This window comes from Lissotriton helveticus, chromosome 1_1, assembly GCF_964261635.1.
Source record: "Lissotriton helveticus chromosome 1_1, aLisHel1.1, whole genome shotgun sequence".
Classification (NCBI taxonomy): domain Eukaryota; kingdom Metazoa; phylum Chordata; class Amphibia; order Caudata; family Salamandridae; genus Lissotriton; species Lissotriton helveticus.
Genome location: NC_136057.1, coordinates 1,632,511,699 through 1,632,538,728, shown reverse-complemented (window position 1 = coordinate 1,632,538,728; position 27,030 = coordinate 1,632,511,699). Strand labels below are relative to the sequence as shown.

The 27,030-nt window shown below is 44.2% G+C and overlaps 1 protein-coding gene across 1 annotated transcript in view; it reads left to right on the top strand.

Annotated features, from left to right (window-relative positions):
- The first annotated feature begins 9,615 nt into the window (after positions 1 to 9,615).
- NEUROD4 (neuronal differentiation 4) overlaps positions 9,616 to 27,030 on the top strand; it is a 30,393-nt gene continuing 12,978 nt past the window's right edge. The window contains exon 1 of the mRNA XM_078688566.1: positions 9,616 to 9,874. The gene's annotated coding sequence lies outside the window, so the exon portion shown is untranslated. The remainder of the gene's footprint in view (positions 9,875 to 27,030) is intronic.

Genomic DNA, 27,030 nt, shown 5'->3' with positions numbered 1-27,030 from the left:
TTTTATTGCCAACAATTCACGTTCGGCTATGGCATAGTTTTGTTCGGCAGCTAAAACCTTACGTGAATAAAAGGCAATCGGATGTAAGCGTCCTGTACTAGAATCCTTTTGCATTAGCACGCCTCCCAAGGCTGTTTGTGAGGCATCCGCCTCAACAAAAAATGGTCTGTCTGGGTCAGGATGGATTAAAATGGGTGCCAAGGTGAAAGCGTTTTTTAGACTTGAAAAGGCTTGTTCAGCCTCCAAAGTTCATTGGAATATTTTTCCCTTCTTCAGTAACTGTGTGATTGGTGTTACTATTTCGGAAAATGTTGAGATAAACCGTCTGTTAAAAATTAGCAAATCCCAGTATACTCTGTGTGTCTTTTACTGATGTCGGAGCAGGCCAATTCAAAATGGCTTCCACCTTTTTTGGGTCCATTATAATCCCCTCTGGAGACAGCCAATAGCCTAAGAATTCTTCCTTAGGGGTATTGAAAACACATTTTTCTAATTTCACAAACAAGGTGTTGTCTCTTAGTCTTTGCAAGACTGATCGGACATGTTGTACATGGTCTTCTGGATTCTTTGAATAGATTAAAATGTCGTCTATGTACACAATTACACAGATGTCCAGAAGGTCATGCAATACTTCATTTATGAAGTGTTGAAATGCAGCCGGGGCGTTACATAGACCAAAAGGCATGACTGTATATTCAAATAACCCAAACTTGGTGCGAAAAGCTTTTTTCCACTCATCACCTTCCCTAACACGGATAAGGTGATAAGCGCCTCGCAAATCCAATTTGCTGTAGATACTGGAGCCTTTTACTTGGTTAAGCTACACTAGAATCAACGGTAGAGGATACCTATCCTTTATATTTGCCTTATTAACTGTACGATAATCGATGCACGCTCTGAAATCGCCTGACTTCTTTGCCACGAAGAAGAGCGGCGACAAGACTGGCGATGTTGAGTGTCGGATGAATCCAATCTCCAACAGCTCATCCAAGTATGATCTCAAATACTGGTTTTGTGGCTCAGTTAGCGCGTAAATCCTACTTCAAGGTAGCACTGCTCCAGGGACTAAATCAATTCTACAATCATAAACCCTGTGAGGTGGTAATTTGGTAGCCTTAACAGGGTCAAACACATCTGAGAAGTCCTCATATTCACTTGGGATGTTAAAAGTTCCTTGATTCAATGCGGCACAAAAGAGAGGCATGACCGGGTCCTTAGTTTCTTGATAACAATGAAGCCTACAGTGAGAAGAGTCAAGGGTAACAGTACGTTTGACCCAATCAATTTTGGGGTTATGGACTTCAAGCCAAGGGATTCCAAGAATCACCCCAAAAGTTGGTGTATCAATGAGATTGAATACAGTGTTTTCAGTATGGCCGTTATCTGCGACTATATTCAAAGGTGTAGTGTGAAACCTAATCAGACCAGAAGACAAGGCTGACCCATCCACCACCCGCACTGGCTCACCTTCTTTCTTAGGCACTTGAGTTAATTGTAACTTTCGTGCTAATTCTAAATCAAAAAAGTTGCCAGTGGCACTAGAATCAATTAGAACGGGTATACTATGTCTCTGTTGTGTGGACAAAATAAAAATCACTCTCATGGTGAAATGTCTGGGAATGCACTTTGTTACATTAGTTGCATATTGAGAGATCTTTTGAACAATACATCCCGGAGAAACGATCTCCTCTTTCTCCGAGGAAATTAGTTTTCTGACACCTGAGGTACATCTCCCACTATTGCTAATGTCTTTCTTTTAACAGGTTTTGCAGAACACTCTCTAGCGAAATGACTGGATTTCCCACAGTAAAGACATAGGTTCCCCTTACGTCTTCGTTCTTTTGCCTCGAGTGATTGAGGACCTTTCACTCTTCCTATTTGCATAGGTTCTACAACAGCACTTTTATCCTCAGTCTCCTTTCTGTCAGTTTTAAAATGTAAATTTCTAATATCACCTCTAGGTCTTTCGCTCAACCATTTCCCAAGTCTATGATCCAACTTGACTACTAAATCTTGGAATTCAGCAAAATCATCTGGCAAATTGCGATATGGGCCATAGAGTCCTTTAAGTCATCTCTAAGCCCTCTGTAAAACAGGGATACCCTTTTTTCTTCAGGCTAATGAGTTTCGGCCAATAACCTGTTAAAGTTGTTGACATAGGATATCAGGTATTTTGATCCTTGGCGCAGGTTTAGGAGTTCATTATTTGATGCTTGTATGAATGTGTGTTTAGCGAAGAGATTGGACATGGCTGTTTTAAAATTATGCAAATTATGTAGAATATGATCATTACTATCCACTAGGGGCATGGCCCAGTTAGCTGCCACACCTCCTAAGTAGGAAATAATAAAGGCCACTTTAGAGGTGTCAGTCGTAAATATCTGAGGGTTGCACATAAAGTGCAACTGACACTGGCTCATGAATGCTGTGTATCTATTGCAATCCCCTGTAAGTCTCTCCGGATTTGCTAAAGGAATAGGACTAGGGGTAACTACTGTGACTTGTACTGGTTAGTCGGTAGGTTGCCCGGACGTATTCGGAGATTGAAAAACTGTAGTACCAAATTTGGAAGGAGTTACAATGGGTCTTCCTTCCTCTGTGGATTCTCTCCGATTGGTAAACCCTGTCCTAGTGTTATCTAATTCCTGACGAAGGGATTCATTTTCTAAACGTAAATCCTGCATTTCTTGATTGAGTTTGTGTACAAGTTGAGTCAACTGAGTGACATCTATTTTGGTAACTAAATGAGTACAAAATCAAGAGGAATCAAGGGAGTGTTGCTTCGCTTTCTGTTGCGAAATCAGTCACTGCGTTCAGGTTGTTTCTTTCTTGAAGTTGTAAGGTCCCAATTCCCCCACGGACCAACCAGCCCAACAACGTAGTGAACACTTGATGAACCGACTGGGAAAGGGGAAGTAGAGAGAGAAACAAACAAACACTGGATCTTCGTCTCAAGAGATCCAAATGGTTTCTCTTGGTGAAGTTTTCTGGACCTTCTTTGATCAATATATCAACTAAGCGAATCTTGACCTATTATAACAACAACACCCAGATACACTCAGTATAGTAAAGACGTATCAGTTGCAAATTACATTCATTTGTTATTCCTCATTTCTCTATAACATACCTAATGTCTGAAGGTCCATGCAAACACTTCTCCAGTTTTTCTGGTGATTCGAAAGAACTTTACCTCAAAAGGACTTTACCACCTTAAATAACACAAAACACTTTCAGTTTCTGTAAACACCCTCAAGTGCTAAACCGGTTAATAAGTGTTGATAAAGAAATAGTTTAACATCCACACTAACATTCTTACCTTCTCAAACTGTATTTAAGGTCTTCAATAATGGGGTTCTGTAAAGACAATGAAAAGAAGAAAAAACAACAATACTCCAATAGGTTTTGGAATTTAGGCATATTCTACTTTGGCCTAAAACCCCACTCACAATTGTCAGTTCCTCTTATCTTAAATTCCTTCAGCGTTTGAACTGTAATTATAAACCCAACACTGTTGTAATGATCACCAAAACATTGTGTACTGAAGTTATGTCCATGCTGCAACTATAATTACCAACACAATGTTTTAGTTGCAGTATTGTCTTCAGTAAAAATGATTGTCCCAAAAATATCAAGGTCTCTGCGCGTTAATGCCTCAAATGTTCAAAAGTCTCTTCAGATTGCTGGTTAAATGTATTTACAACAAAGTTCTAGTAACAAGGATTGTCTTTCTTTCTTTCTGTTTTACAGGAAGTCGTCCTGTTTGCAACCGGAACCTCCCGAAGAAGAAACACAGGAAGGAAGCTCCGATTCTCCCAGTATCAAGATCGAGAACCGATGTCCGAAGTCTACTGGAAACAGGTAAGAGGGAGCGGGAGAAGGGAGGAGGGAGCGGAGAAGGGAGGAAGGAAAATGCAATGCTTGTCGGTCTCTGTGTAGTTGGAGGAAGCGGGTCTCGCTGGTGAAGGTCACAAGCCGGCTGTCAGCTGGTTTCAGTAGTCGGGTCCAAAACGCTCGTGGTGATGCGTATCAATGGGAAGCGAAGCGCCATCTCATTCCATGGCGCGTCTTTTATATCAGCAGTACAGCGTGTCTTGGAGAATTTTCATGCGCCTCACGTGGGATTTTGACAAGCCGTTAGGCGGTTTACTCACGTGAGGCAGGTAGGAGAATTTCAAGAAGGCACCAAGCAATGCTAACCACCAGTATTCTCAAAGAAGACAACAAGCATCGCTAACCATGAATATTCTTAGTCTTGAAACAACCTCTGTATTTACAAGTGTCATGATTAAAAATAAATACTGATGTCCAGGGGAACATTATAACATCTTATGGAGGGATCACACTCGGGTGATTGCGGCAAATGAACCCTTAACAATTTGAGTTCCCTATGTCTTTTCTAGAAGACAGGTCAGCCAACTTAGGATTCATCTTTATCAATACTGCCTTTCGTCTCTGTAATCAGGCTGGCATTGGCTTTGCCTAACAAAAAAATGACACGTTGTGACCAACCCATCTAAAGGTTACGGTTCACCTTACCATTCTTGCGCCTGGCATCTTCTGCCATATAGATGATACGAGTGAGAGGGCCCAGAATATTGAGAACCTTGACCTGGCCCTGTTGTAAACATTTCTCAATACCCTTGTTAGTAGGGGCGATCTCAGGGGGGACAGAGAGCGTTCTCCAGACCACTCCGGGACCCACCTCTCCCAGGAGCACTGCCAAGCACAGGCGTGAAACCCTCGCAGGAGGGGACTTCACCTTCGAGATCGTACGCTCAGAACTTCTACTGCGTTATGAATGGACACCACACAATTGAGTACTGATAACGAGTTCTTTATCAAGCAGCAGTTATTACGTTCGTTGCAGGTTTAACGGTCATTTATTTACATTCGGTTAAAAAGGTTCGTAAGTCCTTGATCATAGGGGGGGTGAAAAGCGGGATAGTCACAGTACAGGGGACCAGCACCAGCATATCCGGCGCACAGCTCTCAATCCTCGAGCCGGGGGATACGGGTCTGCTGTCGATGTTGATGGCACTGGGTGTTCCACTCACCCTCCTCGAGCCACGTTGCTTCGGTAGTGCTGTCGGTCCATGCGGTGCCTGCCGCTTTGTTCATGCAAATGCACTGCTTTCATTTTTTACATTGCGGCGGGTGCTGCTTCAAGCAGCACCCACCGCAATGTAAAAAATACAGGATGTGGCGGTCACATCCTAATTCCCATAGAGGGACCACCGCTGCCCATGCGGACGGTCCCTCTTACACAGGGGTGGCGGACGGACGCAAGTCCGTCCGCCATCATAATAGGGCCCTTTATTTGGATTATATTAAAAACATTTGAATTCATTTATTACAAAACATTTTGTTAAAACATATCCTAAAAGAATAATTCTCCAATACACACAATAATCACTGTAGTTGTTCCAACTCAAATTACAAATAATCAATACAGAGTGATATTCACACATTAAAAATTCATAATATCATGACATCAGATATAAAATGACAGAAGAAAGTCCTTTGTCGACGCGTTTCGGTGCTTTGAGCTGTTCTAACACCTTCTTCAGGACAGACTTTTACTTAAAAACAATAGTTCTTCATTTTGGATTGTATTATCATGGATCTTGTATCTTTAAGATTCCACACCCTTTGAGGATTAAACGACAGTCGATCCTTTTCGTGGTTAATGGTAGTATATGTAATTCTCAATTTCTTTAAAACGGGGAGAATGATATCTCCTGTGTCAAGTTCAATTCTTGCAATTTTAAATCTGCGCTGGATCACTTGTAGTTATTTGCTTGGATTTAGCCTTAAAATCATGTATGAAGTCCCTGTTTGATACTTGAAGACGGATTTTCTTCTCGTCTTTGGGGTTTCATCACTTTGTACCCTTGTCAGAGAATGCAGGGATATTTCTTCTTACAAGGTTGCCTCGTAACTGTGAAAACGGAGCGATCGACACGTCCTCTCTCCCGCCTCACCTTTTTCCTACAAAGGCAACCTAAGAGAGGAAGGAATCTTATTGTACAAGAACGACAGTAAAACTTTACAATCTGATTCCAGCTTTAATGAAGGGTGAATAATCGGATGGTGTCAGAAACTTACACCATAGGTTTATCCTTTTAAGGTTTTAAGGTTTCGTGCCAACCTAATACCCCTGATGCTGGGTTTTCCTGCTAAAAGGTATTCCTTTAACGACCTGTGGCCATGCCCATGTGATAACCTATCCTCACAATCGGACCTTCACCTCTTTTCCTTCTGTCACTTTTATAAAGAACAGAGAATTAAATACATTTTACCTCTTTTAAGGAGGCACAATTTTAACCAATGTCGCATTGCCTTGTTTTTTCATAAGAAGCTTCACGATCTCCATGTTTGCTTTTGTGGAGCATCGTTTCTTTAGGTCTGCAAGCAAAGGAGGCATTTTCTATACCAATCGATTGTATAAATCTAATAGTATGTCCTCAAATCAGTGGCCAATATCGTAAGAAATTACACACCTGAACTCGGCATGTTTCCAGGTATGGATTTGTACTAATATATATATAAAAAAATTAAATGACTTGTATTTGATCCAAAGGTTGGCTTTTTTTTCTAATTGATTATTTAATAATTAATCTACTAAATGTGTTGGCGTTGCTTCTTACCTGATGTCCCTACTGCGTTTTTTGCACAAAGTATTTGAGTTTAACCTGCGAATCATTGCACTTTAGAATACCGTCAACTTGAAGCTGTACAGACCTGAGCTATGTAACACCCGCTTTTATTCACTGGTTTTAAACTAATTTTATTGTATTAAGAAAGAAGATTTATTGTTTTAATTTATGTTTTTATGATCTATGCCTTCAATTTAGATCGAATAAAGTTTATTGATTGATTGATTGATATCAGCTTCCTTTCATCTAATGCCCAGAGATTTTGGAATCCTCTGCTGCTTTTAAGGAACATTGTCTAAAATCATTAGTGAATGTTGTGTACAGCATTAGCAATGAGATGATGTACACTCGTTTTCGGATACAAAACTTGGGTGACAGGTGAGTATTTCATGGTAGCGACCTCAGGATAGCTTATTGACACTTCACTAGCGGGCTAGAATTCGAGTATTTGAGTTTAACCTGCGAATCATTGCACTTTAGAATACCGTCAACTTGAAGCTGTACAGACCTGAGCTATGTAACACCCGCTTTTATTCACTGGTTTTAAACTAATTTTATTGTATTAAGAAAGAAGATTTATTGTTTTAATTTATGTTTTTATGATCTATGCCTTCAATTTAGATCGAATAAAGTTTATTGATTGATTGATTGATATCAGCTTCCTTTCATCTAATGCCCAGAGATTTTGGAATCCTCTGCTGCTTTTAAGGAACATTGTCTAAAATCATTAGTGAATGTTGTGTACAGCATTAGCAATGAGATGATGTACACTCGTTTTCGGATACAAAACTTGGGTGACAGGTGAGTATTTCATGGTAGCGACCTCAGGATAGCTTATTGACACTTCACTAGCGGGCTAGAATTTAAGTTAGTGCATTTCCTCAACTGGGCGTGATTGGTTCTGGTTCCCTGTAGTGATAAAAAAGCTTGTGTTTTCTTTCTTGCACACGCTGTGCACGTTACAAATTGAATTCTGCATGAAAATTTAAATGAAAATGTTCTGCGTCATTCAAATATGACACGAGTGCAAGTGGCAGCGCCACTGAGTGGAGTGGACGCATATGGGACAAGGGAAAATACAAATTGGTTCTTTAAACTCAAAAGACTCGTAGTTATAATGCTGCTGTTGATTAAGTTTATTAGGCTGGTTTTAAAATATGCTCGGCTGTATCGGCGCCTTACTAAATAGAGTGCTTAAGGTAAGTTCTGCGGGGTTAATAATGATGCCTTTGATGAGAAAAGCATTTTTCAACCAATTCGGTTATTCTCTTCTTTCTATTGCAACCCTCAATTAAAATCATGAAAACAAAAACAAAAAACTGGTAGACTGTTGCAAAAATCCAAAAACATCGAATGCAGTAAGCGCTATATAAAATGGATTCCGCACTATTATTACCGTTGCTTTAAACAAAGCAGCTGCGCGTGCGAGTAAAATCGGCGCAAAAGCCAGACTACAATGACGCACGGACGACAAACGTATCTGACTGAAGCTCCGCCTTAACTGACGTGAAAGGGAAGAAGCGACTCTCGGGCTGCACTTTGTGTTGAACTTTGCGTCCTCTTTTTCTCGTGTTGCTACGTCTCTCAGGTTCTGGCCCTCAGACTATGAGGCTCTCCCCTCCCCCCACGCTTTGCACTTGACAGCATGGCACAGATGTCGCTTCCACCGCAGACGAGCCCGGCCTCACTCACGGGCATCTCCGTGCCATCTGTGCACGGATTTCGTTTCAGAGAAGACGCGGGACAATTGGATAGTGACCCCCAGCACAGAGTTGGAAGATTCTCGCATGATGTTCTCGGGTTTTCCCTTCCCTGCTCCCAGTTCCTTCAGAGCTTTCCCGTCAGTGTTTTTCAGAGATGCATTTAGTGAGGCAGCCTTCCTCCGAGAGGAGGGATGTCCGATGCATGCCAGATAGCAGGACAGAGGAGTGGGTTTAGTACTTGCGGTGCCAATGTTTGCAGAAAATGCACTTCAGGAGGGCCGACTCAACCATTTGTCATTACAGAGTTGATAGCATGAGAGCGGCCGTGTTCCGACTGTTAAAAATAACAATTTCACCAGTTCATGTGGGCTTGGTGTGCTGTTATCACCGAGATTTCCCTGTCTCAGGAACTTGAGGTGCAGTCATTTTTGTTTCAAAGAATGCCGCAACTTGCTTCAAAGCCTCGCCAGGGGTAGTAAGCGCTCTATAAAGGCAATTACGGTGCAATAGAATATACAATGGTCAAGGGGTGCTTGGGCGACACCCGGCATACTTATCTCAAGTGGAAAGGTGTCTCAACGACTCAGTGAAGCCGCTGCAAAAAATCCGTCTGCAAGCTTAACTCCAAGGATGCCAGCCGGCCCAGCATTTTGTTCTAAAACCAGATTGTAAACAACCCAGATTCCCTGCTTGTACAGCACAAACGCGATCTGGAATATTACAAATTAAAAAAAATGAATAAAGTAATAAACTAAGTATCAAAATAGCTCATAATAAGATACTTTTAAAGCGTCAAGAAGTTTACGACAGTGGCATCAAGCGCTGCATAAATAATGGCTAGCGTTCTTATTGCTGCCACTTAGGAGAACAAATGAATGACAAATCACGGTCTAATACATTTCTAATGATTTTCACAGATGGCCCTGCGAGGGGTCCGGTGTCAGACGAGTCTGAAAGGGCAGCTAGCCCTCCCCATCCCTTGCGGGGGTTTTCTGGCTACCACCAGTTGCTACCCACCAACCTGAGGGGGGCGGAGCATCCCTGCGCGCAGTGGACCAGAAGTGACTGGAGAGGGAGGCACCCGCACAAAAGCGTCCTGGAGCTGACGGTGCTGCACAGACGGACACGCAGCTGTCCAGCGAGTGTGTGCTGTCTGCTAAGAGCTGGAGGAAGAAGCTGTCCGGGGACCTGGGTGCTGAACGAGGCCGGAACCTCCGGACCAGGAAGTGAACGGTTCTGAGACCGGGACACTGACAGGCGCTGAGCTGTCCACAGAGGAAGGGTGCTGAAAGCAGAAGGGAGCTGACCGCCGCCCGGAGGTGCTGAAAGTGGTGCTGGGCGACGTCCGCACAGCCATCGCTGGATACCTGAGCACACAGAGGGGCCTTTCATCGAGGAGCTGTGCCCCCCTCCGAAAGCTGTACAGACAGCTGGAATGCCAGCCTACTCAGCGCGAGCTTAGGGTATCTGAGGGAACCCAAAAGGCGCTCAGCGAAGCCGAGGGTTAGTCTTCAGGTAACACTTCTTTTGGTGTCATGATTTTGTATTGAGATGCAGGGAGCGGCTTGTTTTTTTAGTTCTCTGAACCTTTTTGTTATTTTGTTACCTCTGCAACTAAAAAGGAATATCTAAACCTCGTGTAACAAATTATATTTGAGCGAATGACGAAATTGTTTCGAAATCTGGATGTTGCACTCCAACTCCAAAGATGCCTCTGTTCCCGTGTCTTGTTTCCTCATTTATCGAGGAGGAGCAAGCGTAAAACGGGTGCACGGCAGCGTGTGCTATGATTTATGCAATTTTAATGTGTATAATAGAGAGAAAGAGCAAACGTAAACATGCTACAAAAAAGTTGGTGTGACTTTTTTCTCTAATGCGCCGTTTATCGTAGACGTGCTTTTCAGTCTGAAATATATTTTTAAAATCACAAAATGTACTTTCGTCTAACTTTTTTGATGGAATGACTTCACTGCGCTATTCATCGATGTATTTGGTCTGTGTATATCATTCGGACTTTATACGCATGTTCTGTGTTGCAATGTTCAGAACAGATGAAAGTGGCAAGGTAGTGACAAAATGTGACACAGGTTGGGGAGATTTCATAGAACAAAGAGGCAAAAAGTCAGGCAGGAAAGAACATCTTAAGGTAAAGGAACAGGCAAAGAAAGATTAACGAGTAAAAGTAAAGAATGAACGAAACGAAAAGGAAAAGAAACAAAAAATAGAAAAAAACGAAGAAAATCAGCAAACTGGATGCAAATGGTTGCAATGTGGAAAGCAACAGAACAAACGATAAATAGAGGTAGAGAAGAGAAGATTGAACGAAAAATGAAAGAAAGACAACGACAAAGGGAATACAGAGACTCTGGGTCACAAGGAAAGGTAAAAAATAGAGAAGCAAGAAGAAAGAAAATCAAATACAGAAATAAGATGAAGTGAAGCCGAATTCAGAAGTGACCAATGAAATACAGAAAAAAGAAGTTAGCTTGAGAAAAAGTCGAGGGAGAAAAATAGAAGTGGTTAAACTATGACTACAAAAAAGAGAAAACGAGACTGAAAGAAAGGGTGAAACAAAATCCTCACCGAAGGGTGAACTTAAAAAGAAATCTGGGTGAAAGAAAAAAAGCGAGAAAGCTAAAGTAGAAAAAACAGAAGACACACCCGTCATTGGAAGGCACTGTTTGCCCTAACAGTGGTTCACAGGTAAGCACAGCGGAGGAGGTGTCAGGCCTAGGTGGGCTGGGAGCACACATATTACTTGTCGGATCTTCGTGCCCGGTGGCTGTCAACGACATTCTCAAAGGGGGGCTAGAGCAATCTCCGTTGAAGGAAAGGGGTCAACCGTGGCGCACAGGAACACTTGATAGCTCAGAGTTTCCTAAAAGACACGGCCACCAACCTCTCCCCATTGCCGGGTAGCTCGCAGCAACATTGTCTCCCACCTAGAGGCGGGAAGCCACAAACCTCAAGCCAGATGCAGGGCTCTGGCTCGAGCTCCTGTTGGAACCCTGAGCCCACAATGCACCGAGCTCCCATGCCCCTTCCTCCTGCCACACTCGCTCGACCCTCGTGCTCAGAGTTAAAAAGTAAAAGCAAAGCATTACTATTTGAGGTAAGAAAGAGAGGCCTTCCTGTGTGTTGGCTTGCCCACCGCTTGGACACTCAGTGAGTGCCCACCAATCCACTCCCTCCCTGATCAGAATTCACTCACTTGAAAACATTGCCCCTGTGTTATCTCTGAGTAATTCACCAACTCCGTGCCCCAGCCCCACCTCGTCAACTCTCCCACATAGTGTCAGTCTTCCCCACCCAGCCTTCTCAGCAACCTGCCAACAGCGAGCCGTCCTCAGCACCTAGACAGCTCCCTCACCTAAGGAGCCATATCTACTTCAGTCATACGTGGCCCCGCCTATGAACAGCGGCCTCCGAATGCTCTCACGGTCAGAGGTGAAATCACTAAGAACGGACTACTGCCCTGGATTACTCCCTCACTGAGGCCCCGCAGCATGTACTCAGTCCCCCACAGAGGAACTCCACTTCTCAGTAAGTCACAGAGGAACCTTCCACTCTTGCTAAGTTACACACAGAGGAATGCCACCCATAAGTAACTCAGAAAGGGGCTACACTACACTTACGAGTATTACCCACCTATTAGTAATGTACAATCTTACCACCCCCCGCGCTTCCAAGATCCCACCAGCAGGACATGCTCGATGACCCCCTCACACAGGGGGAGCCCCACCGAACAGTCACTCACGGAAATAGCCTATCGCTGAGTGAATAACCCAAAGAAGGATCCCACCCAGAGTGATACCCTCAGAGAGGAACCCCCACTCAGGGGCGTAGTTTCCGTTAGTGCGGCAGGTGCAATGGCACCGGAGCCCAGAGAGTGTAAGGGGTCCGCTGAACCCTGGCTATTACTGAATTAGACTGAGGACTCTTGCTTTCCTTGTACCAGGGCCCATGAAGCACTGGTTACGCCGCTGGTCCCACTGGTGAGTACCTGGCGCCCGAAGAGACGTCACTCCTGTCAGTCACTCACAGAGGGCCCCGCGGCGTGGCTCTCACTCCCGGGCGTGGACGGTCTCTGTTCACAGATGTGTTTGTCTTTGTGCGCGCGAGGCACAGATGGGCTATTGTGTGACAAGAAAAGCACGGCGGCCGGGCTGCCGCGGGGACTGCGCAGAGCACAAGGCCGGGGTCACTGGGCGGCATCAATAACATGGATTGAGAGACATATTTCCGATGGCTAAGGTGCCAGGCACGTGGCCTCGGGGACACCCCTGTCTAAATACCGAGATGGCGGTCACGCGGCCGCCGGGATGGCTCTTCCGTCTAACATGCGAGTCGAGATGTGGCTCTGTGCATCGGAGAAACGTGACCTGAGGGACAGCACTGCTGTCTAAAATGCGCCTCTAATTCGTCTGAAGTCTGAGACCCGTGTAACCTAATGGAATGGACCTGCTGCTTAAAGTATATGATTGTGAAATCGGAGAACCCGAGAGATATCTCTGCTGTCTACACCATACAGCGTGTGATTCTTGAGACAAATGCTGTAATCAGCTTTTGTGTAACAAGGTTCGAGCATGTGTGCACTTTACCTCAGCTGTCTACGGCGTGAGCCGGTAAGATCTATGTAACACGAGGGATAGCTCAGCGGTCTGGGACGTGAGCACGGGAGTTTTGTGTTGCACGAGGCCTAGCTTTGTCCGCCAGGGGATAAGCTGTGAAACCGACGAGACTCGATCGATGGCGGAGCTAAGGTGCGAGTCTGTGAGACCTGTAAAGCCGAGAACTACCTCCGGTGTTCAATGGGCGTGCCTTCAAGACAGGTCTTGCCAAGAATGGCCCAACCGGGCAGAGCAGACTCACCGTCCATACACTGCCCGAAAATCTCTCTGAAGAATCTCACAAAATGTATTACTCTGCCTGTTGGAGAGATCCCAAAGCACTTCCATATACAGGATCAGCTTCCTGTCAAAGCAATGCTTGGGAGCCGCCCCTTCTCATTCCTGGCCTCTCACCACTGGAACCAGCCACCCTTGTCCATCCGTGCCTGTTCTGATCTCACTCTTTAAAAAAAAAAAAAAAACTCTTGAAAGCTTGGTTATTCACCCTTTAATCTTACTACCCTATAGTGTAATATCCCCTGCTGGAGAACCCCTCTCGGATGATGTGTGCACCTAATAAATAATTATAAATACAAATAAATGCCATCCTTGGAGAGAAGGGCGAGATCACTCAAGCAGGTGGGCAATATGAACCCACTCTCCAAAGGTCATCAGAACCCTGCTCGATATCGACTCTGTGTCACCACCTAGAGGTCAACACACGATCAGATGCAGGAAGCCCCCCTCGGCCAGAGCAGGCCTCGTCTTGAAGAATGTTCGGGCTCCGCCATGAAGAACCGATGCTGGCATGGCAGATGGCCCCAGAGGCTCATTAGTGATATTAGGGACGGATCATTATTCTGCTGAGCCACAAGCTGGTCTTCATAACCGAGCGCGCAGCAAAAATAACGCCAGATGCTCCGGCTCTTCCATCCAGCAGACTGCGTGGGATGCGAACAAGCACTCTCGCCAGGGTCCACCCTGGGCCGAAAAACAAACATTGGAAAAACCAGGAGTTCAGTCCTGTACACACTGGAGGAAGACACATCGCACGATTTATGTGAAAACAAATAACTTATTGTCAAGACACCCATTAACTCAACCCCATTAGCAAGAAGCTGTCCCCCCAAATTTTTTTTTAGGTTTGGCGCTCCCACATACTTTTGCAGATCACTATCGAGCCTCCCCTTCCCCATACACCACTATTCATGCTTATGTTTTTTTTTTTTTTTACTTTATTGATTTCCTACTGATCAGTTTGAGGTTTCAGATTTTCAATTAAGGCAGACACGTGCTAGCATTTTTTAGAGTTATGCTACTTTTCACATTCTGATTTCAGAATGGGATGGATCTGTATATAAAGAAAGTGGACGATTTCCAGGCAGGTTGGTGCTTTTGAAAGGCTGGGGTTATTGAGGTACAGACAGTGATCCACATGTCAATCCCTCCTGATCACTCTGGCTTAGCCTCATGTGACGTGGCTGGCTGTGACCCACATTACCTCTCTTAAAGAGGCATTCTCCTACAGGCACACTCCCACAATTCCCAGAGGACACTTCACCTCTGGTAAAACTTGTGACATGAGGGCTGAGCCTAATTTTTAAACTCCACCAACTATCACAGAAGAGCACAAAAACTATCATGTATGTTTTCATGCCTGAAGAGCTATATAACTGAAACAACTACACTATAAGTCAACATTTTAGTTTATTTCCTGATGTACCCCCTGTAAGTTAAACAGTCAAAGGAGAAAAAAACACAGGGGTATATTATCAAGGGGGTTTATCTCCGCTTTTTTGGCTTTAAAAGCCAAGAAAGCGGAGATAAAATGATCTCCCTATTACCAAGCTGTCGCTAACACCAATTAGTGACAGCTAATAGGAGATAGCGACCATCTTGCGCCCCGCTTTGCATGTCAGTGATATTTATCACTAATGACATGCAAAGTGGGCGTGCCAAGATGTTAGCGACTGGAAACAGTCGCTAACATCGCTATCTCCTATTACCAACTTTTGGAGATAAGCTAACACCTGCCCTGAGCAGTTCTTCACCATGTTATCCAATGGGAGGTGGATAACATGGCAAAGAGCATTTGCTCGATAATGCATGAATATCGCTGACTTTTCAGCGATATTCATGCATTGCGGCCGTTTTTTATCGCATTTGCGATAAACCTTGCTAATAGCAAGGTTTATCTGCGATAAAAATCGCCGATGTGCGGCGATAATTTTTGTCTCTAAACAAGTTAGAGACAAATATTATCGCTAGTTGTTGGTAATATGCCCCACAGTGTTAAGACAGATCCGCATTGGCGACTCGACACCTGTTCCGACAGACTGACTGCGACTTACCCTGGTTAAATGTGATAATTATCAGTCAGTCATAATATTTTATTCGGTTTTCAAGACCATGAAAGTACAGCAAACAACACGAAATTACAGATGTACAAAACATAAATACATTAGAATGTACAACCACGATTTAAAAGTGAGCAATTGGAAAAACATACAGTTAATATTGTGTTAAAACAGATATAATGACGCATGTAAGTCATTTCATGCGATAAAAAGGTAGGCGCAGAAGTCACAATACCTAAAAAACACCCTAGTGGCTCTCATGAAACAGATGCCGGTGCTAGGAGTAGACATCAGAAAGGAAACAACATGTCCTAGAGAACACATAATGCCAAAGATTGTGGGCATTAAAGTTAAATATAGATGGTGGTGTGTGCAAAATTACTATTGATAACATCCGACACTGAGGTGTTTGGGCTTCATTGGGTGAACAAATGATCAACTGTTCTGAATGTTCCCCCTAAAATGGGGCATAACATGCCGGTTTTGCTTCTGACCACACCAAAACCTACAAATTGCAGATTTTTCCAAGCATTTTTCACCTGTGAAATTCTGGCAGGTCTGTCTTGTCAGACAGAATTCAACACGAAGTTGTGGGGAGAAGACTTTATTGCATGCTGTAATTACTGAGTGCGATAAACATTTCACCACCTATAACTGCATACCCTATGCAAGCAAGGGCTTACGCATGGATCGCCACGTTCAGGGCCTTCACAACCTGTCCCTCGATGTAATGAGCAACTCTGACATGTAGAATTCTGGCTGCCAGGCTTCCTATAGGTGGTGTTGAAGTATCATCATATTTTTGCCCTCTTCCTCTCACCCCCAGCTTCAAGCATCCAATGGTGGACACGCAGGTGCGTGTGTTCGCAATGTGTATGTAGAGTGTCTGCGTGCACTGGGGGCTAACACATCACATGTGTGTGAAATGACCTTCTATGCACACGTTGCCTTGATGTTGTTGAATCCGTGACATGGCCTATGTAATATTAATGCAGAGAATTCACATTGCGTCTTTTTGTCAGGCGTGATGCCAACCATTCAATAGGAACCTCGTGACACCGAGATTAGAAACACAACTTATTTGTTGCACAGGCGTAGTGCCATACAGAAACCAGAGACACAGCTGTCGTCTTCTTTCTGGCACTCAGGGAGTGGAGGCACACATGTCCTTCTATTTTCAGGCACGCTATGCAGATATTGAGAGTCTACAGAAGCAACTAGCCCATCAATTCCAAGCATGTGTGTGGGTGGCATAGAAACACAGCCAGTCTGGAGCTACCAGCTTTAAAGATATTGAGAATCTACAGTAACAACTAACCCATCCATTCCAAGCATGTGGGTGGCATAGAAACAAAGGCAGTCAGGACCTACGAGCTTTGGTAACTTGCAGTTATTGAGAATCTACAGTAGCAACTAACCGATCAATTCCATGCATATGGGTAGCCTAACCCCAGCTATTCTGGATCTACCAGGAATGGCAACTTGTAGATATTTCGGGGTCTCTGTTTCATCTAGAAGGGGCTCTAAATGAACATCATATTTCCACCTCCCTTGGTAATAGAAACTCACATGTTTGTCATCTGTGTGCAGGCTCAGAAAGGTGCCAAGATCCAAACATACAGTTCTGTGTGCTTTGGACTGCCTGACTTCAGACTTGGTTTCCAGACCCCTCTCCCTCCCAGGGCCCCCGGCATCCTACTCATGAGTACATTATTTATCTATGTGAAGGGCAGGGGTAGCGACCCTGTCTGAAAGGAAGTAATTCCGAGCACAGACCCACATTTCCCCTCAAGACAACCACTGATCTTGGGCTTGTCTTCCTCTCTCGTACCCGACCCGTGAGAACGGGTTCCTTACCGTGCAATCTGTTCAGTGCTGCGAGCTCTGATGGCAGATGGCGCGCGCTGTGAACCCGCCATAACAAAGTGACGTCAGAGGACAGGCTTATTTACAAGCCCCTTGCGCCGCCGGTGCGACACTTTTAATATGGGAAAAAGTGACGTACCGGGGGCGCAAGCCAAGGGGCTTATAAATAGGCTCCATGGTGTGTAACCTGCCTGAAATGTCCTGTAAGTACTGAGGACAGACCATGCTGTTTTTGTCGAACTTGTTTGCAAAGCAGCGTCTGAAGAGCAGCAGGGGTTGTGTGAGCTTAGCCTGCCTGTCAAGTGCTGCCATGTCTGACAGGGAGTGCGAGGTCTCCGGACAGACGGCGCTCTCTGTCTGTGCGCTCAGGTTGTAAGGTCTGAAAGTGGGGTTTGTGTTTACGCCGCCTGAACAGCGAGAGGACTCTGGTGATAGAAAGTGCTGCATACACCTGTGCATGGCGTCTATGCTCGCCGAGGGTAGATGTGATGTATGGTGGAAGCCTTCAAGCGGAGATGAGGAACGCTGCAAAGACGAGTCACTCACTCCTATGTCCCGCCTCACGCGGCAGGACTTCCGGGAAAGCTGAATTTACCCCCGCACGCTGTTTTTACCTGTTGTTCTTCAGGGCGAGGGGCACCTCTGATCGGCAGTGAATAAAACACCTATCCTGGTGACTGGCAGCCAGTGCCATGATTCTGTGCAGCCCGATGTGCTGCCCGTGCTGTTTTTGTACCTTACAGTGACGTCTATGCCCAGATGTGGGTCCCATGCTCACTGTGCCAAGCTACACACCACAGAGGAGCTCCAAATAAGCCAACCCCGGCCTGTGGTTGCTTGTGTGCCCCTTCTGATCGAACCATGCCTGGCAGATCGGGCCGGACTGTAGCTCCTCGAAGGAGGATGGAGCTTGATTTGAATATGGCCCGTGTCTCTGCGGTGGCATGACTGGCACAAGAGCGATGGACAGCAACGAGTCCCAGAGTGATCGCCAATGGCCTAGATTGATTCTAATATCCCCCCTTGCTCAGCAGGGCGTCCAGCCGCTAGCCAAACGAAGATAAACTTTATCTTGGGTTAATAGGACTACCTGCAAAGTGAAGCCTTCAGTGGCCCGTGTGACGCACGCACGTTAAGGTCTGACAGGTGTTTCGTACAATATGTCACCCGTTTTTAAAGCGCCACGAGTTATCAAGGTAGAAGGCGATGGATATTGTCAAGTGCTGTGACGTCTGATTTTGCAGTGTAGGCACTTTTCCTGTGTAGCTCTGCAGAGTCGGAGGAAAGGAGGCCCCTCTTGAATGACGTCCTACCTGGCTGCTGTGTTGGGAGGCCGAGGGGGTACCTGCTGTTAATGTGTAACCCGCCTGCAGGGCAGTGTGTGCTCAGACGACAGAAGCTGCTGAGCCTGTGTTTGCTGTGAGGCCTGAGGGTGAAATGTGCTGTGTAAGCTGCAGCCTCTCGTTAGTGCTGCGAGTCCTGAAGACTGAAGGCACTGGTAGAATATGACGGGTCTGCGAGGCGCTGTCAAGCTGGATTGAAAGGGCAGCGTTATGTGTCAGGGCAGTGAGGTCTGCGGACAGATAGGGAGAAATATGGGACCTATCTTTAAAGCGTTAGGAAGTCGGAGAATAGCATGCGCTTTTTGCTGTTTTACCCATCTAATAAAGGGTGATGACCATGGATCCTGTCTGCAGAGGGTTCTCGGGCCTGGATCCATATCATGCTTCAGAATGTGCATCAAGGTGTACAAAGGGGCAAGTCCTGCGGATACAAGGGGCCTCATTTATGAGAAGAGACGCATCGCTGCGTGAAAGCAGCGATGCGTCACTTCTCAGTGCGCCCTCCTTGCGACATGATTGATGCGCTATATTTACTGTATGACGCATCATGTCGCAAGGAGTTACAGATACGTCAGTATTTCTGACGTATCTGTAGGGCGCAAAAGTGACGCATTGCTGGAGTGTGTCACAAAAGTGACGCAACTCCAGCAATGTGTACTTTCACATGGGCAAGTCCCATGTGAATGTGCCTGCATCAGTCTTACGCCTGCTGTAAGGCAGGCATAAGATATTGACGCATTTGCGTCCTAGAAGTGGCGCAGTGAAATATGATATATTTCATTGCGTCACTTCTACGACCCTTTCTTGCGTCAATACGCCCCCCTTGCATACATTATACCTGGCGCAGGTATAATGTGGCGCAGGGGTTTACAAAGTGACGCATCTACCTAGATGCGTCACTTTGTAAATATGGCGCAACAAGGCGCATTTTTTAAGCCACTGGTGCGTCACAAAAAGTGACGCACCAGTGACGTAAAAGTGACGCACAGCCTCATAAATGAAGCCCCAGGGACTGTATGATCTCCTCGCCCCTAGATGAAAACCCGATGCTTGTTCTGTGACCTTCTTGTTGCTGAATATCTACCCTTGCCGTCTATGAACATGCATGCGGATTAAAGGTCACACATGACTCTTACATCATCTGTTTTTGTGCAGGCAGCAAGAGCAAAGCTCCTTGCTCAACACCCGGGGAACAAGATATCCAGGAGGGTCCGGATTAGCATATGCATTGCTTCATCAATTAGCATGGGGTGTCTCAGAGCTGATTAGAATGTCAGGGATTTGTGAAGACAGATCAGGAAGGGAGCCATTATTTCCGTAGACGTCAGTGGGGGAATAGCCTATAGCAGCGGTTCTCAAGCTTTTGACTTCTGGGGACCCCCAATTAATCATTACTGGAACAAAATTATTATTGTAATCTGGAAACCCCCACTGAGTCGTGACTGCTAGCCAAGGCCCCCAGCCTAACCATTGTTGATGATTTGAACTGCAAAACAAAGCACAAAAAAGACATTAAAGAACTTTCAAATATACAAATGACGGCACATTTTATTTAATGCGGAAACACATATAAGCATATTTAAAAAAAAATTAAAAATTAAAATAATTGTTGGAGCATTTCTAAATTAATTTGCGGCCACTTATTATTCAAACTGTATTCTGTTTAATGCACTTGCTCTGCTCCCCCAAATCAATCCGAAGATACCACTTAAATGTTTAGTCTCCAATATCAAATTACTTCCGATTTACACCATATTTAAAAATGTTAAATTTAACATTTAGATTCTTTATTTATATATACTGTATTAATTTGTTAATAATATTACATTTTCTATGTAGTCGGGGACCCACTGAGGAGGCTTCATGGACCCCCAGGGGTCCCCGGACCACAGGTTGGGAACCACTGGCCTCTAGTAGTTACTATTGAGCGTCAGTGTTATCCAAGTCGAAGCTGGATGTGGGGCAGCCGGACAGCACCTAACAGCACACTGGGGCATTAATACTAGTAGGACAATGCACTCAATAGTGTGCGTACCATGATGCTGAGCTTCTGGCAAGTCCAATTTTGCACAGATTTTGCACTTACACCACCAGGAATAAAACTCAAGGTCAGAGATTATTTTGATGTCAGTGTACACTAACGCCACCATTTAGCGGACATAGGGACATATTATCAAGCAGGGTGATAGGCAATTATCGCCGCTTTAGCGGCCGTTTTTGGCCGCTAAGCGGCGATAATTCTATCGCCCTATTAGCAAGCTGTCGCTAAATGATGTTAGCAACAACTTTTAGGCGATAGCGAGCGGTTTGGGGCCTGCTTTGCATGTCAGCGATGTTTATCGCTAATGACATGCAAAGTGGGCATACCCAACCAGTTAGCAACTGAAAGCAGTCGCTAACATCGCTATCACCTATTAGCAAGGCAGGCGTAGCGATGGAAATATTCGCGCTAGGCGCGAATATCTCCAAATACTAACACCTGCCCAGACCAGTTCTTAGCCATGTTATCCAATGGGAGGTGTATAACATGGCTAAGAGCATTTCGGCGCTAATGCGTGAATATCGCTGTACTCTCAGCGATATTCACGCATTTTGCCGCTATCGCTGGATATTTTAGCACAATGGAGAAAAACGTTGCTAATAGCATGTTTTCTCCGCTAACATATCCAGCGATAGGCAGCGATAAAAAAATCGTCGCTAAGCCTATTTAGCGATAATTATAGATACTTGTTGGTAATATGCCCCTCAATTTCCCAGCTCTCCATGAAAGAACTCTGGAAAAATAGGAAAGATTTTATGGACTTGGAACAGCCCTTGGTTTCACAGTAAGGCTAGCAATGTTGCCTCTCAAAAATAAATGAATACCAAAAGGTGCTGAGATGCCCTAAAATGCCATATTGTCTGCTACGCAAGTATTACCTAACAAAATGCTTCTCCATCAGCTCAGATCGGTATAAAAGGCAGTGCAGCACAGCAGTTCATTCACACCTAGCCCGCTTTATTTGTTGCAGTTCCTGCATTTCAAGAGCCGGAGATCATTTTCAGCGAGTTAATAAAAGGCAAAACCCCAACTTCCACACTCAAAAGCACATTGAGGCTCAACTGCCGTCACCATAAGCGCATTTCTCCAATCGAAGGATAGCAGCTGACCAGGTGGGAGACCTGGAGTGGTGATCAATGCAAAATAATGACAACTTTATCCATCCTTTAGAAAATACTACAACTGCTACCCTCAAGATGGTTCAGAGAATAATTCAGGATCCTCATTATTCATATAACTTCCACTGCTAAAGGACTATCTGATGAAGACCACATCACAGTCTATGGTTTGACCAGGCGACACTCGATGTCACATAAATTCCAGATTTCTTAACAAATATGGTCTGAAAACCCCTACTGATGGTCATCGAATAGGTCACTAATTACATGTCATTTATTGACAATAAGATTTTGGTCTAGAAAACAAAAAGTAAGGAAGCAATTTTCTTTAGTGAAAGGATAAACTTCTCTATCGAGGTAAATTTAACAATTCAAAATTACAATATCACTAAAAAGCCATCATGAACACCCCTGTGCAGCCTATTTGGCTGACAAGCCCACTGCTTCTGGGAGCTCTTGGCACAGTCTCAACCAGGACACCCTAAGGCTCGTGACAAATAAGTTGCAAACATTAAAAACAAGGAAACAGGTCTTCTCCATCGGTGCTCCAAGGACCTGGCCTGGCAACCTCGTATCCTCCACGATTTCCCCCAACTCTGCTCTAATTTTGGAACTAGCTGAAGACACACCTCTTTAAAGAACACTACAGCATGATATAGTAATAGTCCATCTCAACTGGCAGATCCTGGCTATCCTCCAATCACTCGTTTGCTCTGCCTCTGCCCATTATGCTGTAAACCACTCCACTAGCACTGATATAATATCACAACCACATACATAGATACTTTAGATTTTCTTTGGAATATCTGGAAAGTTATAGCACCCTCCTCGACCAATAAGGTTTTCAATGCTCGCACAACCAGAAAAACATGCTACCGTGAGAAACCAATGAAGGAAATGTCAGCGTTACAAAAATCCAAGGGATTTCAAAGTTGTATTTCACCAAACTCTCAAATAGTTTCATAAAGATCCCCAACCTTAGAAGTGGGCAATATCAGAAAAACCGCAGGTGAAAAATAAAAGTTGTGTAGGGTTTCTGGAAGAAAAGCCTGCAGAAATAAAGTTTTGCAGGGGGATTTTTGCACAAAAGAGTATTTGTAGGAAATTTAGCCTTAGAAGTTAAGTTTGGGGAAGGCCGAATACTTTGCCAGTAAATTGATACTTTTACATACCCCAATGTACAATGTAGTCCCTATAAACTGACGAGATGGAATAAGGGGAACAGTAACGCAAGTCTGGGCAACCTCTCACCTTAAATATATTTAAGGCTTTTGGTGGGATTGTATCCTTTCTTAAATTTCCCTTTATGGAAATTAATAAATTCTGTAGGGGTGGGCAGAACTTGCTGAATTTCACTCTGCCGAATTCCGCAAAATTATATGAAAACTCCGGAAGATTTCACAGAGTTCTGCCAATGGGAAGAAAATATGATGCAATTTAGCGCTAGTAGCATGAGCAGCGCTGAAAATCAGCACAAATGGAACCAGGCATTCCACAAGAGCGCAGGCCATTCGAGTTGATTTTGCTGCCACTGGAGTAAAAATGTATTTGAGTAGCAGCCTCTGGCCATGACTGCCTGCGCTAGAAAATCGGGCTAGGGGACGCCAAATCTCTCTTGCAAGTTCACATTTTCTGCAGCATCCCAAGATAAAAATACTGCCATGCAGCGATTGGCAGAATTTGGGCAGAACTCCGTGTTAAAGAGTAACTCAGAGTGACTAAAATTCTGCCAATTCCGCGGGCAGAATAAAACATTCTGCCCCCCCCCTAAAAATCTATACCTATTTAACAATGTATCAGCAAATCTCTGAGACCCCGGAAAGTTCAAGAGAGCAAAACACATTGGCTAGAATGCTTGTAGGGTCAGCAGGATCTCACATAGACCAACAGCTCTTCTGTCTATGAATAGAGCATCCCGAATTTAAATATAGCCTGGTGAAAGAATGACAAATAATTAATAGAGTTGCTAGTATAAATCTGAGGTCGTTATAGCAAAATGAGAATAATTGCAGTTGATGAAAGAAATTCAAATCTCAAGAAGAGAGACTCCAGTTTGACAGTTATAGCTCCACAGAAAAAAAACAAAATCAGTTTTCAGTGTACAAAGAAGGATGTGGACTGCATCCACAAAGTCACAAATTCTCACCTTGTCAACATTCAGCGACTATAGAAGGAAATTGTGATACACAACTTCATTACAACAATCAACGGATTGACTTTGTAGCATATGGATTTAAAACTCAGATTATGGTAATCTGTACCAGATCCACCCCTCAATAGGCCTCTGCAAGGGGGTCTCTAAATCTGAAAACCAAATGACAGTGTTTTCTGGAAAAATCTGTTTGCACAGTAGCCTTACAGACGTAAGTGGTAGGACCATATATGAGGGAGAGCGGTGTAATATTTTCTCAGTTCTCTTCATCTTGTTTATAGAACAGTTGTAGAGATATGATATAAATTAACAGTAATTTTAGTGTCAATTTACAAAAGGCGCACAATGTGGTGAACAGAACATGTTTCAAAAGACTAGGGAGCCTAGGTACAGAACCATTTTGCAATTGCATTTTTGCAGTCGTAAACTTTAGCAATTTTTAATATACATATACCAAATGTATGTATTTATTTATTTGACATTTATATGGCGCAGCAAGTCATCGCCAGGGGAATCTCTTGGTGCATGGCAGCACACTAGCAAACCCCTGCCCACACCGACACCTTAGAACAAGTAGGTTTTTAAACATTTCTTAGATTCAGTAAGTCATTACTGAATCGCAATTTGGCTTAGCGACTCAGAATTTGGAAGGGGGGGTGTTTAGGGCATCGCTTCTAAATACCGGATTGTCATTGTGTGCAGTTTAAGACATGTCCCATTAGATTCTGAAGATGTTTAATGTGGATAACTGAATTCAGGAGGATCGATCTAGGACTACAAGATGGGAATGTATGCAAATTAGTAAGGGGAAGCTGGTGGTGACCTCATGAGAGGTGTCTTCAACACTTGCATATGTACTATGAAAGGGAGTGTATGAAATGGGGATATATCCATTCTACCTGTAACACTGCAAGGCCTGTGCAGTTCGAAATAGATCCTTTAGTCAGGCACGTACTCAAATTCAGCTTGCAATTCAACAACTGGTAAGTATCTGTCAATAGAATACCAGCTGCCTGGCGCCATGTTGCCAGTTAACCATAAAAGAAAGAGGAAGGAGACTCATGGTTGCAAGTAATAGACAAAGACATAAAAACTATTCAAAATTGTGTACGGTCCATACAGTATAGAGCGATTGCTGTGGTTGTTGCAGCAGTCGGTCTCCGGGAACTGAGAGAGATTGCTGTGGAAGCCACACCAATTAATCTTTGCTAAGATGGAGATCTAGGCCAAGGAACCAGTGAGGGTGTTTCCTGCTACAATCATGACAAAGAAAGCTGTCAAAAGGTGGGTAAGAAGGTTTTCCAAATAAAGTAGCTCTTCTGTCTTCGGTCATGGTGGAGACACAATGAGGGGAAGCCATGTCAGAGCAGTGTCCATCTATGCTAGGCTGCTTGTGAACACTGTAGTGCAGTTTAGAATGGGACCGTTTCTGGTTCTAGCACACAGGAATGCCCACAACATTTAGGAGCATTGGATGCCCCCTGTAGAATACTTATTAAACGTCAACCTCGTGTATGCAACACCTCAACCCTACAAAAAGGCTCAAGCACCACAAATCCTTATCTCATATGACAGGAATTTGGAATTTAAAACATTTGTAGAGCGCAGCGTTCACCATACGGTTTCTTGGCGCTATAGTGGTAGGTCCAGCAGCTGAGGGCGGAGTGAACCGGGCGCAAAGAAAAATGGGCAGGTTACAAGGGAAAAGCCTGTCGACCAGCTTGTTCCCCCACTCTGTCTAAGAGTTCAATGGTCATAACATGCTCGAGTCTGGGATCTCGGAAAGCTGCCAATGAGTGTCAACAGTATCAGAAACTCACCCCTTGCCTTTCTTAGGGAGTCCTTTTGAGATGCATGAGGTGGACCGGTTCTCTGATTCAAGATGCTGTACACGGTCGTCAATGCCCAGTGAAGGTTGCTCCGGTTCTAGTTTCACATCACTGTCTAAATCTTGTTGCTCCTCGGGAAACACGGAAAAAGCCTCTATGCGTAAGTTATTTTGGCAATCGAAAACATTATTCGTTTTATTCCAGATTTGGCCTTCTTTAAATAGAACAGTCGAAGAGGATTCGCTTCCTGCTAAACCCGACATGTAAGTTGCCAGAAGTTGGTAGAAGATTTGAAAGGGAAGAAAGAGTTATCGGCAGAGTGGTACCCCAAGTAGAATATTGTTGACAATCCACAAGCAAACAGCAATTCAAAAGAAGAAATCTTGCTACCCATATAGCTCTTGTTGTTATAGCAACTGTTACACAAATCGGTGCAGTGCCATATTACCATTGTGTGCCTGACACACATTTAACCACGGGTTGGAGGAACATTTCAACATGAAACCTATATGTGATGAAACCACTTGAAAAACATCAGGACAAAAGATATATCCCTGCCTGGAACCAGCCTAGCTGAGTTGTATGGAGTTCACCTTCAACTCTTTATTAAGGTCACGAGAAGACCAGGTCAGTGAAACTTATGGGAAAAATTATTTCTCTCACACCAAGGGTGACAGAACTATCAGACGACCCTATGTCATGAAAGGAATACGACAATATGTGTGTATTATTTTCACCCACTGACCTATTTATCTACATGGAGTGGGCTACAATGTACGTCTCACCTGTGCAAGGACTACAATACTTTTTTATCCGAAGGCATACACGGAATAAACATACTATGAATAGAGGGACACTTTTCACCCCATACAACTGCACTGGCTAAAATCTTTATATTTTATTTTTGGGGACTTGCATTTATTTTTCCTCAACAATCTGTGTACCAGGGCAAGAAATCGAAATATACAAAAGAGGAAAAGAAGGAGAAAGATGAAAAAACAGTGGCAAAAGGAAAAAACAGAGGAGAAGTACCTGCAAAAGTGAGATGAAGAGGCAGGAGGTTTCTGGTGGGGAATTAAAGAGGTATGGAGTTGAATCAAGACTTTGCATACTTAGTATTGCGCACTCGATCCCTGATATCACTGGCCACAGGCTTCAAGCTTCTGAACAAAACGTTGGCACTTCCACCTCATACCTTTCTGTATTATCATACACTTCTCATCTCTCTTTCTATCTTGTAGGTTGTTTTTCATCCATGCTCTCTCCATTTGTCACTCTTCAACTATCGCGCTTTCCCTCCTTTCTCCGTTCTCTGCTTTTCTTTTGCTCTGGGCCAAATTCTGATGATGAGATGT